The sequence below is a fragment of the Myotis lucifugus genome, unplaced genomic scaffold (genome assembly GCF_000147115.1).
Source record: "Myotis lucifugus unplaced genomic scaffold, Myoluc2.0 scaffold_7764, whole genome shotgun sequence".
NCBI lineage: Eukaryota > Metazoa > Chordata > Mammalia > Chiroptera > Vespertilionidae > Myotis > Myotis lucifugus.
In genome coordinates, this window is record NW_005878812.1 from 1 (window position 1) to 7,405 (window position 7,405).

At 39.9% G+C, this 7,405-nt stretch overlaps 1 pseudogene; it reads right to left on the reverse strand.

Annotated features, from left to right (window-relative positions):
- Window positions 1-799: 799 nt before the first annotated feature.
- Window positions 800-896, reverse strand: LOC111824815 (annotated as a pseudogene).
- Window positions 897-7,405: the final 6,509 nt, after the last annotated feature.

Below are 7,405 nucleotides of genomic sequence, written 5' to 3' on the forward strand. Positions count from 1 at the left end.
AATACACATGTACCTTCTAACGTTTCAAGTCTTGGCTGGTTGCAGGCTTCATGCAGAGAAATCATTCATAGTTTTCTTCACTTCGTAACCAAAATCATTTGTAGCGAGAGCGAAACTGTATCACTTTAAACATATCAGTCCAAATTCTCGTTTTCTCCCATACAATAGAAGGAATGGCATTTACATAAAATGTTTAAGAAGATGAAATGAGTTCACATTTTGTCAAATTCTTATAAATTTCCAAGACCAGTTGGATCTATGTGGGTTTTTCCAGGGTTCTGATTGGACCCGATAAAAGCAGACAAACATGCGGTCAAAAGGAAGACTCTGACACAGGCGTTTCTCCGGGAGGCGCGGCATGTCCCTGTGCTGCTTGGGAACACTGGGCAGCACTTCAGGTGCTCAGTTTATGCTTGGGGATCATTTTACATAGCATAAGCACACACACGCACACACACGCACGCACACACATGCACGCAGGCACACACGCCAAAAAACACGACACCACATAAACAGCAGAAAGGGCAGTTGTTTATAGTATAAGAACTGAAAGAAGAAGGTAGGGTGTCACTTTGTTCAACCTTATCTGGGAATGTTCACATCAAGTAACCCAGTTTCCCCCACTCTTTGCATGTCCTCAAATGGTAGTGGATGAGCTGTGGTTATTGATTTTTTGTTTAATCCTCCCCAAGGATATGTTGAGAGAGAGAGGGAAGGAGAGAGAGGGACAGAGAGAGACAGAGACAGAGAGAAACATTGATCGGCTGCCTCCAGGAAACAAGCCCAACACTCAGGCATGAAAAGTATGAAGTGCTTCTCAAATTTGCGTGTCATCCTTACCCAGGGGCCATGCTAATTATCGGCCCACTTTTAGTATACTGCTGCTGAAGCCAGCTCTGCGATGATTGGTTTTGAGGTTATGAATAAGTTTTAGTGAGTAGGCAAATTTAAAAATATGGAAATCATGAATAATGTAGGGAGATAATACCTTTTAAGTGAAGTACTGGAAAGGTATAGGCGAAAAAAAGCATGTTTTTAACATTGACGAGACTGGCTTGTTTCAAAGGACGTTGGCAGATGAAGTTATATGATGCAAATGGCAGTTTGGGTGATAAAAATATGGCCAGAGACTCACAGGAACCTAACCTTGTATTTCCCCTTAGAGCAATTTGCCAGTATTCACTAATTTCGTGCTTGCGGCGACTTTATAGAACAGAACTACCATGAGTAATGAAGATGACTACATAGTCACCAAGACAGCAATGATGATATTATTGGATTTTTAGTAGAGGTTTCTGTGTACTAAGCATGGGGCTAAGCATTTCACAGACATTATTTAGAACAGATAGCTGAGGAATTCTTGTTATTAATGTTTTATGGAGGATAAGATTGTAATTCAGAAAATTTAATGGTCTAAACTAAGCAGAGAGCTGGGTTTTGAATACAAGGCTCTCTGACTCTGAAGCCAAGTGATCTTTCTGCTACTCTACAGGGCCCAACGTGACTAATAAAGTTGATCAAGTATGTATTATTGTCTGGCCTACTTGTGAAGTCAATAAAACCATCAGCTTCTGACTGCCGTAATTCCTCAGCACAAATGCAGCAATTAGGGAAGAAATTTCTCACGTGTCAATAATTTCTCACGTGGCCAAATGAATTAATCCAGTCCTTCTTTCTCTTCTTTTTTTTTTCTTCCTTTATACTCATTCTCTTCCTTATCCCATCATTGTCTTATGAGATACACCATGGCTATTGTTATGATGTAGTCTAGAACATTTCGTTTATTTAGACATTTCAAAAGATCTGTTGATTACATTCATCTAATTTACATAAATGATTATATTCATGAAAAATGCAATATCATTTTAACCGTAACACTGATTTGAGAATTGCCCAATTATGGGAATGGAAGTTTTCAGAAATAGGGTTAGATTTGCTCTATCATTTCTAACCCTTTTGCTATTTCTACTACTGTTAATAGCATGAAATTTGAAAGTGACATTTGCAGGTAAAACAAAATATATTTTAAACTTTTGAGAAAGGAAACGGGACAGAACTCTGATTTCACAGAAATGTTGCATAGAGGTAAACATGTGTATCACGCTTCTTGCAAGTCAGTGGCCTTTCCCTGGGCCTTGCATAGGTGGAAGGAAGATACAGACAAGAAATAACTTACGGGGGCAGCTCGTGGAAATGAAGGGGAGATATGGCCCTTCCCCCTTCATAGGATGGCCCTGTTACCAGAGGATTGAGCCAGGGGGATTCCTCCATGGGGTTCTTGGGGTACCGCTGGGGTGAGCACATCTGGAGGTCACTACAACAGGATGAGCTGTAGTAGCAAACTTTATTTTTGTGGCGTTACATTCCTTAGGTTGTAAAGGCCCGTGTCCCTGAACCCCGTTCTGAAAAAGGTGCGGCTGGAGCTTGAGTAGAGCTAGAAGCAAAGCCAGGGCCCAGGGTTTCGGTTCCATGGTGGAGGGGCCCGACGTAGTGTCAGGCTGGATTCAGTCCACCATTCCACTGTGTGGGTCCCACATGGCCATGAACCACGTGGGCGAATGCAGGGGAGCCTGTCCCTGCGCAGGAGGCCAGGAGGGCGGGTGAGCAGCAAGAGGGAGAGCTCCTTTGTCCAGGAGTTTACATATTACATCGTCCAGAGTTGGCAGTGGCTACGCCTCACTGGCCAGACTCGTTCCCAGGTGTGACTGACAGGCGAGCATCTTCTCATGTTACCCAGACCTTATTGGGCATATGTCTGTTGCCCAGTACCTTCCCCCACTGATCTGTGGGGACAGGCTTGGAGAGTGTTAAGGGCAGCCTCCTGGCAAAGCTGTATCGATAGAAAGCCTGTTGTCCAGTCTCCCCTTTGCTCCTTTCCTGATACTTAGTAACCAGGCTATTACCATGGTTATCAGTCCCTTCTATAATATGTAGTCCAGGCACTGTATCAGTGAGTTCTCTCTGCTATCGATTTTTTTTCCCTTAGGAAATTCACCAGAATATTATGTAATTTTTGCTTGTGATGAAGAAATTATATTCATCATTCTACCGCCTAGAATTTTGAAAATATTTGTAAAAGCAGAGCGAGTCTCATTAGTTATTCTGTAATATAGCACAGCATAGTCTTCTATGATCACATTATGAATGCATACTTGGGGGTGATCTATAAATGAATATTTTCATCATTCAATGGAAAAGTCAATGAGTATATGAAAAGCAGTGTGAGTGAATGTGGATAAAAGAAAGATAGTGTTGAGCAAAGATGAGTTGCCTTCTCTAGACTCTTGAGCTGGGCCTGCTCGCCAATAATTACAGACCCTGGATCTATTTTACTGGATCCTGGGAGACCTCACAGATGGGTTTCCAGTCACTGTTACATAGATACACCTTGTAGATGCATACAACTTCACATAAGGTGTTATGTGCATATCCATAAAATATTATGGTTGTATGACTAGAATACCTCACTTCAGTTTCATCTGGAATGGTGCTCTCTGGTTTTCACTTCCCTAAGGATATGCTACAATTCTTGATGCTTAAGAGTACTTTCTATGGCCTGGCTGGTGTGTCTCAATGGTCGGGTGTCAATCCATGAACCAGAAGATCATGGTACGATTCCCAGTCAGGGCACATGCCCAGGCTGTGGGCTTGATCCCCAGTAGGGGCAAGTGGGAGGCAACCAATCCATGATTGTTTCTCTTCATTGATGTTTCTATCTCTCTCTCCCTCTCCCTTCCTTTCTGAAATATATATATTTAAACAGTACTTTCTATTTGTATTTAAGCAGCAAGAAGTTATAAGACCTCTTCCGTAAAGTCAAATGGTTTTTGAAATTTCCTGCTACTATTGTTGCAACATTTAGATCTGTCACCTTAGAGTTTTGATGTATTACAAAGATATTAAAATAAAATTTTAAGAGGTATTATATGTTAACAATTACATCTATTTATAAAATACAAGAATTATAATAATTTTTAAAAACTTCAAAGATGACTGTAAAGGAATCATGAAAATGTTACTGTACAGACAAAAGCAAAGTCACTATTTATTAAATTTTTCTCTCTTCCTCTACTCCTGTGTCCTTATCGCGAGGCACACTCCCTTAATATGGATATTTGAGAAAGTTGCCTATCTGGTCTTCTTTGTGTTGTCAGTCTATTATGTTAAAATATAGCTGAAGGTGAATTGGAATAGAGATACCACTTAGTAAATAAAATATACTTTATAATTGTGACTGAGAGATAGGGGAATAGAAAACAGTTGCAACTAAGATATTAAAAAACAAAATAATTTAGAAATTCATCTTTTAGTATCTGCTTTTCATGCCAATAATACAATGACCTAGACTTCTATTCAACTTCATTACTTGTGATCTGAGGCAGTGTGTAGGTCTGTATAAATTGCCACACACACAGAATAGCCAATATACAATAAATGAAAGAAATTTTGTCTGAAGGACTGCCCTAATAGCTCCATTCGAGTTTACATTTGTTGGTAGTTTTCTTAGATTGCCAATGTTTTTATACTCATACTTAGCTTGTCTATAGCATTGGAGTAGTAAAAAGGCTTTAAAAACAAAACAAAACAAAAATCAAACTTTTGGCTCTGAAAATTGTAATGTCGTCTTGAAACATTGCTGATAGTGTCCGAACACTTCGGCATTGTCATCAAGGGTGATGAAGGGCAGGGTCGGCTTTAGCTCAAGGGCTACTTCCTCATGAAGGACATTTTTAAAACATACTATGGCTGTGCAAGTCCTAGATGGAATTTGATATGGATGCTGAATTATATTTATAATTGTTAAGCCTTATCGCAATGTAAAAGTAGGCAGCATGTCTATCTCAGACTCGATATCCTTATAACAATTTTCTTAAATGCCAAGAAACAAAACAGAATTATGCACTGTGCCAAATCCATATTTCCTTTTTCCTAAAAGATGAAGTCAGCATCTACAGAGCTCCAGGGTTTTATGATTCTCAACCCAGAGCAGAAGGAACATTCACGAAGAGCACTGGCCACGGCAGATAAGCCTTCAGAGCCCGCAGTGCCGCCGCCAGCTCCCTTAAGTCACCGTGGACGCTTCCTCAGCATTTGCCTTGCTGTCACTAAAGCGGACATCTATTAACCAGGAGGCGAATTCAGACCAAAGACTCAATTACTTCCCTTTCTATGTTCCTCATGATAAGTCTCCCCTTTTATGTTTAGCAGGAGGACACCGTCTGCGGTATAAATCACTCGAGCGTTTAATGATGCTTTACCTTAAAGAAAATTAGGTGTTGGTGACCTGTAGCCACCAACAGGGGAAGAAAGGGCAGCCACTGGCATCACTTCCCTCTGGCGGGCCTCTCAGGCTCTGCCCCTGCGCTGCTGCCCGGCCGGCTTATTCAGGAGATTGGCTCACCAGCTGGGCTTTCTCACATCAATCAAAGAGGTGACCTTTCACAGGAACTAGTGGCTTTTTTTTTTTTTTTCACTGTGAAAATTATAAGCTGCATATGTAAAACATGTCAAGTGAACAAAGAAGTCACATCAATAAATCTGCAAAGTTTGACAACACACTAGTATTTCCATTTTGTCATATATAAGTTGGGTCGATTGCCTGGAAATAGACACAAAGTAATAGTTACACCACGTTCCCATGTTAGTCCTGTTATATTTCCCTTATGAAGCGACAATTGCTTTGACTTTCTGAAAAATATAACATGAATCATTGAATCACTTGACAAAAACATGCTCAAGCATACAAAGTCATTTCGTTCAAAAGGAAGTGACTGTCTCTAACATGATGCTTAAAAAAACTATTTATTATTCCCTATCCATTAATAAGACCATTTAGAATTTTATGCTTTGGAAATTTGAATACCTTTTGTTATTCTAAAGAACTATTGCTTTTAAAATCCATTGATCTGAAAATAATTGATAAAACACAACAAAGCATGTTTATGGTATAGCATAGTTAATTAGAAATAAGCTTTGGGGTTAGTTCTACTCCTTAAAAGATGTGTAACCTTGATTAAATTACTTAACCTCCTTACCTCCAGTTTAATTATCTTATAATAAAGTTAATAATACCAATATCTCAGAGCTGTTATTGGAAATTATTATAAGATAATGTGTGTAAAATACTTAACTCTGATTGGCACATAGTGAGTGCTCAATAATATTTGCTGGATAGATACATGGATAAATCTCCCAGTCAGATTGCATTTTTATTAGAAGGAAAAAAGAAATAACACTTTTTTTCTCCTGTATCACCTTCTTTAAGTTGACTATAACTATTGGCTGTAATATTTTCAGTTAACTGTCACCTTTATTAAATGCATTTACAATTCTAAGTATAGTTATATACCCACAATCTCCAAAGTGCCCAGAAAAATTCAAAACTTAAGGCAGAAGACAATATGTGCAAGGGTATACCCCTAAAGCTGTACAATTTTCATATATCTCAAAACGCTCGCCACAGAAGAATGGATACTCAAGAATCCTTTACTAAATATGTATATTTATGAGGAAAAATTTGCATCTAGAGGCAAGTTCTAGAAGAGGGAAAATGGAAGGACTTCTATGAAGGCTGAATTTAGGGTACAAAGGCCTGCGTTTTCATTTCAATTAAATTATATCTGAATTTCTGATTTTGGATAACTCTGGTTTTTCTGAGAGTCATTTTCCTCATTAATCAAGCACCTAGAATGAAAAATGAAATAATAACTATAAATATTTCTCTCTTTTCCGCGTCCAGCACGGCTAGAGAGTGGTTGGGTTCCTGAGTAGGGGTGGCTGGGGATTGAGAAAATGAAAGAAAGAGACAGACACAGAGATAGAAGGAAAAAGCTGGGGCCGGGTGGGACAGCTGTCCTCTGATGGAGAGACAGTGACCCAGAGCCAATACAGCACATTTATTTTATACAGCAACATTCCAGGAAGTTTTACTAAAGCAAAGGAGATTATGTTTATTCTTGTGGCTTCTTTGTCATCATCACTTCTGGGTGGGCCCGGATAATCCTGTTTATTCCTGGTACTTGGCTGGATTTAGATAATGAAACCCACCCCCTGGCACCTGAGCTGAAGGTCAGGCTGACAACACACCTGCTCTGGAAAGGTATGTTTCCAGGGCATGGCTCTGCCGGGCACCACTGGATTCAGACAACAATCAGCTCAGGGGCCTTTCCCAGGCGCTTTCTACAAATAACTTAATGTGCTTGATGACCCAGAAAACACTGGTCCATCCACAGTGTCAGGGGCTCTCATCTATGAGTGCCAGGAGGGTATGCAGCCATGTGCATTGGGATTTCTAGGTCAGAAGCATGGGAACTTGTAATAAACTCTTCCCACTCTACCCTGCTTCCATGTAATGGCCACAGAAAATTTGCCCATATCACTTTGCCATAATGGTATTTGTGAGGCC